At 41.1% G+C, this 10,223-nt stretch overlaps 1 long non-coding RNA gene across 1 annotated transcript; it reads left to right on the top strand.

Annotated features, from left to right (window-relative positions):
* The first annotated feature begins 1,113 nt into the window (after positions 1-1,113).
* LOC124680794 lies at positions 1,114-4,085 on the top strand. Its single transcript, XR_006995587.1, has 3 exons — positions 1,114-1,227; positions 1,779-2,309; positions 3,451-4,085. It is a non-coding gene; the product is annotated as an uncharacterized LOC124680794 (long non-coding RNA).
* The last annotated feature ends 6,138 nt before the right edge of the window (positions 4,086-10,223 follow it).

The following is a 10,223-nucleotide window of genomic DNA, read 5'->3' as shown; positions in this document are numbered from 1 at the left end:
ATTTCTTGTTTATATTGATATAGTTAGAGATCTTGAGTACTTTCTGCACATATGCTTTTTGTTTGAAAAGTTTGAGACTTCATTGTGAATTTTTTTTGTTAAGGAAATAAGAAAAAAGCCTGCATTGATAACAAATCGAAGCTCTTAATTAAGTCGTCTCCTCCTGTGATAGTAAAGAGAATGGTCATTTCTTCTATAGTGTGCTGACATGAAGATTGTCATTCTTTCCAACCCCGCTCCGTAATTCGACGTCCTCTTTTACATGGCGTGATAGTGCCCCACCAGATGCGACGAACATTGCACGCGATGCTTCTAATGCGTAGGCAGACTTTATGGCCGAAAAACTATCTCGCTCTAGAAAACCTCCTCCTGTAATATTTACAATTAGATAAAGAATACAATAGGATTTAAGTAACTACACCAGCACATCACTTTCCGTCATTTTCATTTTCAACAGTGTGGCAACTAAAGTCCACTTCTCGTGTTCCGCTACTCTCCAACGTCCTATGTGACGCCCCACGTGCTGGCTCCATACACGGAAAAAAAATTTCTCCCCTGGCGAGTAAAACAATCTCAGCACATAGATAATAAAAAGTACAACAAATATGATTTGAAAAAATTGATACGTGATATTTATAACTACGACGTATAGACACAGAGTCTTCCGATAATATGATTGTATGTACATGAACTTGCTGATATACACCACCAGTCCAATCTCTACTACTTAAAAAGAAGGAACGTGTTCCCCCTTCCCCCCCTACTTTCGTCGTTCTTTTTGGATGTTTGCCGTCGCCCACCTGCACCCCTTTTCAGTCGGGCGCCAACTTGGCCAGAATCGCACCCCAATCACGCACCGGTAATTAAGATGAGCAAAAATCATGGGATCATCAAAGGTATGTAATCGTCGCAGAAGATATCACGTTCCAAATATGTACAGAAATCACCCCTCATAAACAATCATATCAATCTCAATGCGCCTCGGCCTCGCTTTCCTCCGCGCAGCCCTTCCCAGAGCACCGCCCCTGCTTCATGAATCGGCAGGTCGGCGTCACGCGCCGCCATGCCATATCCGGAGCTGGCCGAGCTCCCGGCGGCCGCTGCGCCGAGTACCCACACCGGCCGGCCTAGATCCACTTGCGGCTGCAGTTAGCTTTAACGAAGACGAGCACCTACTACATGCGCCCCATGCTCCTCCCTCCATTATTCTACGCTGATGCTTCCAAGGTATGATACAATTACACAAATCCCTAGCACCGACCGTACTATCCTTCAATCCTTAATCATCTGGTCGTGCATCTGTTCTTGTTTACTTTTTAGGATAATAAAGAGTGCATGCCTATACATACGAGATACCAGTTAATCATCACTCGGGTGAGTTGAGAAGAAATGCTTCTGGATCAGTAGATCTTGTTCGGATAGTTTTTAAAAAATATTTTTTGATTGACCATGTCTTAAATTAATCGTGTAGCCAACACTCTTGAATGCCTACAAAGTAAGTCAGTAACGGGATATTATTGTGGCAGTCCAGTTTGTTGACTACTCAGTGTTGCACTCTGGTTTTCGGATGTATGCAAATTAAGTTTTCTGATGTGGATTGTTTTGCCATGGGGTTAGATGGATGAAGGAGAAGAGCCAAGAGACGAATGTAGATGCAGTTAATCACTGAAATCCAGTTTGAGGAAAGAAACGGGTGGTTCACTGAATCACTGAAATCCTGTATGCAGAAATGATGTACTACTGTCATTGTTAACTAGAGATCTCCGTTTTAATTTCAGAGAGCGTGCTGCACTGGAGCCATTATATCGCCTCCAATATAAACCAGGAGAAGGACATGTTCACGGGAAAAGGGAAATCCGGATCTATTATTTTAGCTTGTGAATAATGAGGAATCTTGCTTTACTCTCCGGATCACTATCATCAAACTGATCATCTCCTACTACAAAGGATGACACGAGGTTTAATACCTCCAGTCTTCTTCTAGATCTACTTCTTTTAGTCAATTCATTTTCACTATGCAAGTTTAATATGGATTGCAATTTATCTTGAACATTTGGTTAAGAAAAAACAAAATAGTTGCTTCTGTTTTCCTGGATGTGTAAATTAGATAGACTTCTACTCTCTAATGGATTAACAAAGTTTTGGAGGATAATTCAGTACACCATCATTGAGATTTTGATTTCTTATTTGCATTCAATAGGTTCAAGTGGCTTTTATTTTGAAAGTTATATTTCTACACATTGGTGCATGTTCTATCAAATGATCTCTTGGATGAATACTTTTGAAACAATGGTACAACCAAAACCAAGGTATACATCAAACTAACATGTTCTATTTATTTTAGAGCGTTGCAACGCACAGACACTTTTGTTATTTTAATAATAAAAGCAATAAGGCTTCTCCTTGTCCGTTTTTCTCTCCCATTCCACCCCTATGGACATCGTCCCTGGCTACTTCCTCTCCGGCGCCCTGCCCCGCTACCATCCTCCCTGTTGAGCCGCCAGCCACCTTCTTCTCCACAGCGCCTTGCGCCTCCCCTAGCCTCCCGCACCTCCCCAGAGAGTTCACTCCACGTGCAGACTCCCGAATGGCGACCCTGCAGACGAATCGGTGTGGAGGTGTGGCTTGAGAGGCAACCCTGCAGACAAATCGGTGTGGAGGGGTGACTCAAACGGCGATCTTGCCTTCCAGCGTGCCGCTCGCTCGCATCCAGCGACATTACAGGCGGTGGAGCAGGGGAGTTCATCAGTTAGCGCCGTCCCTTCCCCAGACACTCCGGTAAGATACGGGCGCCGAAGATACGGTAAGATACAGGGACCTCCGTCGTCGGTGGATCCGGCCTCAAAGCTCCAGGATCTTTTCTCCAAGGAGCACCAATCCACCCCCTATGCTCTCGGTTTGCGGTTTTTTTTAAAGAAATTCTATATACTTTTATCATCTCAAAATCCAGTAAAGAGTATTGAAAGTTGTAGTTTTCACGTGGGTTTTCATCCAAGTGGCTGATCAGTACTAATTTCTGACTAATGACCTGTGACACATTCTAGGATAAGTTAGTGATTAGTTGTATTTGCAACTGGATAATGAATGTGGCATGCCACAAATGGAATGGCTATTCAAATTAAAACATCGCTTTCTTTCATGTGTGCAACAGTATAGGTGTTCATATTTTTTCTTCACCTCTCTTATATATCATATGTTGTTTATTATGTAGTATAGAACAACTATTCTATTTATAATTTGGAATGATACATATCTGGTAGGATCTATGCTGCTAAGAATCAGATTGTTGCCTCATTTTGACATTTCCCAAAGAGTAATGCTAAATTATCTTCTGGGCATCCTTAATCAATTCTTTGTTGAAGTGTATCCTCTAACGTGGTGGTTGTACAGTTTCCAGTGGCTTTCCGCTAAATTATTGGTGCTGACCTCTTAAATTTATTTGTGATTCAGGGAAGGCCCCTATAGTAGATCTCAGAGGCATTCCAAATGATCTTTTGTTGCCCTAAGGTGTTCATATTTGCTTGAACTGATCCAGGTCCAAATAATGTTCGCGACAAAGTATGGGAAAGAATCTATTGCTGCACATCAGAGCTTATGCCAGATTGTGGGATCAACTAGCAGGTCATATGCGAACTTCCATCAAATGTAATTCAATTATGTTAACAATTAGAATGATGATGAACCAATTTGAATTAATACCCCAAATTGAATTGCTTTCTACATGTCCAACTCCGGTTGAAGTGAACATGGAACTGGTTGCAAGTCAGAATTAAGGTGCAAGCATGCCTTCATTTCCAGGGATGTGTCTCCACTTGGCGCCCAGCTACCGGATGCTCCACGGATTCTCTGATGCCATGCGAGATAGTACAGCTTAAGATGAAGATGGATGAGTTGTCTGATGTACATATTCAAATTTAGATGTGAAAAAAACACATACTCTTGTGAATTTACGTTCTTGTAATGGAAATTGTACCGAATATCTGAGATCGGCAAAGACAGTATGAGCACCAAAAGCGATTTAAGCTCAACTGCCCAACACTGCTTAAATTTCAGATCAACCACAAGGGTAATAATTCTATGGAAGAAAATGCTGGTCTGATAATGTACCACTAGTAGAAAAATAGGCTTCCGTCCACCCCCATTAGTCCCGAAACTATTCGAACCGCGACTAAAGGGGGCTTTAGTCGCGGTTCGGGAGGCAACCCGCGACTAATGCTCTATCTGGGACGAAAGGGTAGGTGTCCCCAACCGGGACTAAAGGTTTTTCCGAGTTTTTTTACTCCCACGCACCCTGCACCCCCCCCCCCCCCCCCGTGGATCGCCTTTTTTGGTTCGTAAAATACAAAAGAAAATGATAGAAAATTCAAAAAAAAAAATTGTTTTCAGATTCTTGTATGTTATGCAACCTACTATTCGGAGAAATTAAGAAATTCGAATTTTCACTTTTTTTGCAAAAAATGTTTAAAAAATGGTAAAACCGCAATAACTTTTGCATACGACGTCGGAAAAAAACGTATAATATATCAAAAAAATCCTGGGAAAAAGTTACATCCGAATTCACCGGGGTTTACCCGGTTAGCCAATTTTTAGATTCTCAAAATTCCAAATGAAAATACGAAAGCATGAAGATTTTAGTTTTTGCTATAAATTTTGGATTTTATTATTTTTTATTTTTTTAAAAAAATAAAATTAATAATTGTATCATGCATAAAGATTACTATTATTACTTTTACCCTTTTAGATTTTCAAATTTTTAGGTTTGGCAAAAAAATTAGAAAAATTTTAAAAATTAGAAAAATTAAAAAATTAAAAAATAATAAAAATTAAAAAGTTAATGTTTATTTATTTATTCAAGATTATTACATCATTACTTTTATTTATTAAAAGAATTATTTGAAATTCAAACAATAAAAAAATTTGACATCGACAAACATATGTTAATAGAATTGATATGATACTACTATCACATACATGCGCGCAAAGCAATTGGATGCGGGACGGGATGGAACTCGGAAGTTAAGCGTGCTAGTGCTAGAGTAGTGTGAGGATGGGTGACCGGTCGGGAAGTTTGACCACGAGTAAGTAATTTGACTAGAGATAAGTGTAGTTAGAGATAGAGACTAAGCTATGCAAATAACTGAAATAATAGAAATTCTGAAAAAAAAGAAAAAAAACAAAGTGAAAAAAAATTAGAAACCCAAATGAATTAAAAAAAATTAATGAAATAGCCTTTAGTCCCGGTTGGGGACACCAACTGCGACTAAAGGTCCTTCGCCCAGGCGCACGCTAGCCGCCCACGTGGACGGGCCTTTAGTCGCGGTTCGTAAGCAACCGCGACTAAAGGGAGGGGGGCTTTAGTCGCGCTTAATGAGTCGCGGTTGCGCAACCGCGACTAATGGCAGTTGCGCACCGCGACTAATGGCCTTTTTTCTACCAGTGTGTGTTGGAACTTGATGTGGCTGAATCACTTCCTGGGGTGACTCATACAAAAGAACACTGTTGTCTGACCTTAAGTTTCATTTTGTGACATTGGCTTTTCTTGCCATGGCTTGTGTGAAACCCGCCAGTTTGAAGAGGGGTAGAGGTGCTCATGGTTATGCAGTTGGAAACAATCTTGAATCAAATATAACTGTTGCATGTGGTCTGACACAGTTGTATATGAGTGCTGAAAGGACTAAACATGCGCCGGGTGCCCGATGTCACGAGTTGTAGAGACATGGTCATGTGCAAAGCGATGATTTCTGCTTATGCGGATTGTGGCTCGAGTTCTGAGGTTCTAAAGTTTTTATACCAGATGTAACTCTTAGGGCATATCTTCAACTGCAGCATGCTGGGATTCAGTTTATTTCAGTTCCAACTAAAAAATGAGCATATTGATAAGTCCCTACCGGAGTATACGCAAAGTTCCAAACGGAGGAGGAGATGGCGGCACATCTGACTACGAAGGACATAGTGGATGTGACACACCCCGGTAGTTTCACCGAGAATTTATTGTGTGCTCAGCCACGATGAAGATTTTTATCACTCCGGTAGTTCCATTTTGTGACCCGCTTCTCGTCGATGCCGCCGCTGCCATCCCTATGATACCTGCCTGGCCCGGTGACGGACCTCCAGCGCCCCACTGAGTGGTTACCATGATGAACTTGATGAGCCATTGAGCTGGGCCAGTGTCCTCCGCGAAAGTCGTCCTTGTCGGTGCTCTAATCGCGAAGCAAGCGCAACCTTGAAACAGGCTCGAGGAGCTCATTGGCGCGCTGCGAAATTATTTTCCTCTTCTTAACATCGTGCCCCCAGCGATGTCACTCCTCGCTGCCATTAATCTCATCCGACGAACAAGGGGCGGAGATTGGTAAGGAGGAAACATGGCAGGATCTGCGCTCAGAAGGCACATTTGGGTGGGCCGGCGGAGTCTCACAGCCACCACGACGGATCGGGGATTGCCATCTCCCACCGCCATGAATCTCACCTCAGGCCACCCCAACCGATCTTCCCCACTGGACGCCGGAGCTCCCGTGAAGGCTTGACCTTTGTCGATCTTCTCCCCTAGCCGCCGGAGCTCCCGCTAAGGCTTGACCTCTGCCGATCTATGGACGGACGCAGTGGAGGGTGTTTCTTCTGTATGGCTCGCTAGGGATGGAGGATTTTACCTAGCAAAACTGTCGATTTCACTTTGCTCAATGTTCCAATTCTCTTTCTTCTAATTCCAGTAGAGGCACATTAATTGGTAATTACTTGGGGCTCTTTGATTCAGCAAGGTGTACTTTTTTAGAACAACCAGGTTCAATATTTCTCTGACTTGTACTTTGCTACCACATGTTATTTTTAGGTTTACTATTTTTAAACATGACAATATCATTGGACCAGCAATATTTAGTCTTTCTTTATCTCAGCCCAGTTTGATACAGGTATATTTGCAAATTATCTACCAAAGATAATTGAGTGAGGTGAAGATTGGTATGAACCAAAATGATTTTTTAGGACTATGACTTGGACAGCTCCTTGGAAACAAAGCTACATATGCAACCTTTATGCGTGCCTGCAAGATTGAAGATCCTAGATATGTATAGTTTGCTTCAGATCCTACATGTATCCTACAACCATAAGCTGATTCATTACCATGTAATGATTCATAATGATTAATGTTTTCTTCAACCATAAGTATTGTTTGGAATAATTAGAAAAGAAGTATTCCTTTAATTATACCTATGTTTGCAGCACCCACGTTTTGTGAGACAAAAATACATTCAAAAGGAGATGTTGTTGAGTTTATAGTTATGATGGCCCAGAACACAGGTATAACCGCAGAAGAGTAACAAGAATACCTAGAACTTAGAACCACGCAGATGCACAACAATGCTATCTTGTTATTGTGTTTGGTATTATCATGATGTAGTACATTTTGATATCTTGATTTGATTTAAATTTTCATAGTGAGTTGTGAATTATATATATGCATTGAGAAATAAATTTTAGAACCCGTGGCAACGCACGGGCATTTGTACTAGTAACATCTAGAAAAATAATCACATAATCAGATCACAAACATGGCAGCTTAGTGGTACAAAATCAGTGATAAAATTCAAAGTACATGCGAGCATTCTGTTCCCAAGGCCATAAATTATTCTAAAATCCATGAACTGCATTGGTAGCCGACGAACACTTATGTGTGCCCTAGGTAGGTGTATTTCAGTTCGCCCACGTAAAATAATAATAAAGTTTTACGGTATGGCTAAGGCGGTGGGTAATGGCAGTTCCGCTAGCTCAAACCACACATTCTTGAAAAAAATATACCATTCTGATTTGTAGCTCGTTACTGAAGCGATCTACAAACTCTTCGTAAGCGAACGCCTCCATTTTCGTCCCCTACAAAATACAACCAAGTCATGTCTCATATGGTTTGATTAAGAGATACGAAAGATGATCGTAAAAACCTGCTTACTCTGGTGTCCGCTAGTATGGCACAGAAAAACCGTCCTCTTCTCCTCGTTTGTTTTACGTGTGTATGTAAAACCTTGGCTGTTGTCTCCCAACCTCTTGAGTCTTGACTGGATGTGCGCGTACTCGACACCATAGAATATTACATTTCTGCATGGTCGAATGGTCAGAAAAATGAGCTATAAAAATGTGAGATGTACGAAAGTAGTTGTTGCATATAAATGCAAATATTTTACCTGGGGATTGCCGGAGCTGGCATAACATCGCCCGGGCGGTGATGGGATAACCATGGTTACCGGGGCAGGACTGAGCCTGCAGCTCGCTATGGACTGTAGTCTGCAAAGAGGAGGATGAAGAACGAAGGAAAAACATAGCCTACCAGGTACATTATATAGGGGAGCAGATTTATGGCCACAGGCGGGAAGCCAAAAATTGATTTGTTTCCTTTGACGCTACTGTGTCTTTTTCCCAGTATCAACAGTATTAGGTAGGAGATCATTGCCTGCCTTTCTATAACACATCAACGTGAGAAAAATTAGGTAACATAAATATTTAATTGATTTCGTCGAAATTCCTTTTGCTAATTTTCTGTAATTACGCTAAGAGATCCATGCCTTTATATGACGCTATCATCTTGAGAAAAATCAGGAACAAGAAATAGCAAAGATTTGATTGACATTTTGACAGTTTTGAAATAATTATGCTAAGAAATCCATGCATTTGTCTTACGTCATCATCTTGAGAAAAATCAGGAGACACCAATATTTAGTTGATCTGATTGACATTTCTTTTGACAATTTACCAATAATTATGATATATTTATTAACAGATCCGAAAACTTCCATATTATGTTTTGTTTTTCAGTAAGATTTTTAAGAACTTCCATATAAATCTATATTGCGCTGACATGGAGGTTTCCATGTTCCAAATGATTATGTGAGAAGTACATCACGTCATCAATAATTGGTGTGTTTCCTTTACTTTCCAATCTGATGGTGCGTTGATTATGATGCCTCAAATTGCGGTGATTTGTTTGATGATGCGGTGGGAGGGCAAAGTGGTCATATGAAAAGTATGTAGGACGAAAACTCTACCGGAGGAAACAGAACACGTTCCTCCTTTTTATATAGTAGAGATAGATATATATATATATATATATATATATATATATATATATATATATAATAATATAATCTATATCTATCTATACCTAATAATAAAGGAGCTAACGTTTCCATGGTTTGGTCCGTCAAGTACGCTTTCGTCCATCTTGATTTGCGCTTTCGTCCGCCGTCGCTCGTGCCAAGTTTGGAGTCTTCACATGCCCTTCCATCTACTCCCTCCGTCCACAAATAAGTGTACGTGCGGGATTTTCAAGATAAATTATGAGGTGGAGTGAAAAGTACGTTGGGAACATGCATCTCTCCTCTTTAATTCTTTCACCTCCAATAAGCTAATTGCATGTAAAAAGCAAGAAGAATACGTGGTCAATATTATTGGGTTTGATTTTCGTGCGATGAGAGAGAAGCAATTAAATTGCATTGGGAAGATATGAGTACACTCTTTTGTGGACAAAGTTTAGGCTGATCATAGTGGGAGTAACTTAGACTAGTAACATATGCCATGTTACTAGTCTAGGTTATTACCTTCATAGTGGGTAATAACTTATATGTGGTGTCATGCATTGTATCATTTATTATGTTGTAGACTCATTTTGCCTTGGGGTGTGTGATGTTATGGTAACATAGCTAGTTACCACATCACTCTCTTTCTTCATTTATTCGCATGCCATGTCACCAAAATACCTTGAGATGTGTGATGTTACTAGCTATGTTACTCCCACTATGAGCAGTTAGAGACTAGATGTCCACTTATTTGAGGACGGGGGGAGTATATTGTAAGTTGTGTGACTCCATACGTCGCTGACCGGCAGCTTATATGGAGCGTGACCGGTCACGTCTCCCCTTCCTCTCTCCTCTCCTTATACGATAAAAAGAGAAAGAACTATATTATGATACGATCTTTTGTCGATCGCTAGATCTAAAGTAACTCCGGCGATAACTATATTGGGATGTGACCGCGGGTTGCGTAAGGTCTCTGCCCCGCCGCCTGCCGCCGTCGCGGTCACCGGCCTGATCTCTCGACGCCACTGGATTTGGTTAGCATGCTAGGCAAGGAAGACACGACACTATCGACCCGTCACCGAGGATGTTGTTCAGATCGTGCCCGCAAGGATAGGAAGACGATCAATCTAGAGTAGGGGTGGAAGTTTACGGAGAAGGACAACG

This window comes from Lolium rigidum, unplaced genomic scaffold (assembly GCF_022539505.1).
Source record: "Lolium rigidum isolate FL_2022 unplaced genomic scaffold, APGP_CSIRO_Lrig_0.1 contig_28343_1, whole genome shotgun sequence".
NCBI classification, from domain to species: Eukaryota; Viridiplantae; Streptophyta; class Magnoliopsida; order Poales; family Poaceae; genus Lolium; species Lolium rigidum.
The sequence above is the reverse complement of the archived record's forward strand: the minus strand, read 5'-3'. Positions and strand labels throughout refer to the sequence as shown.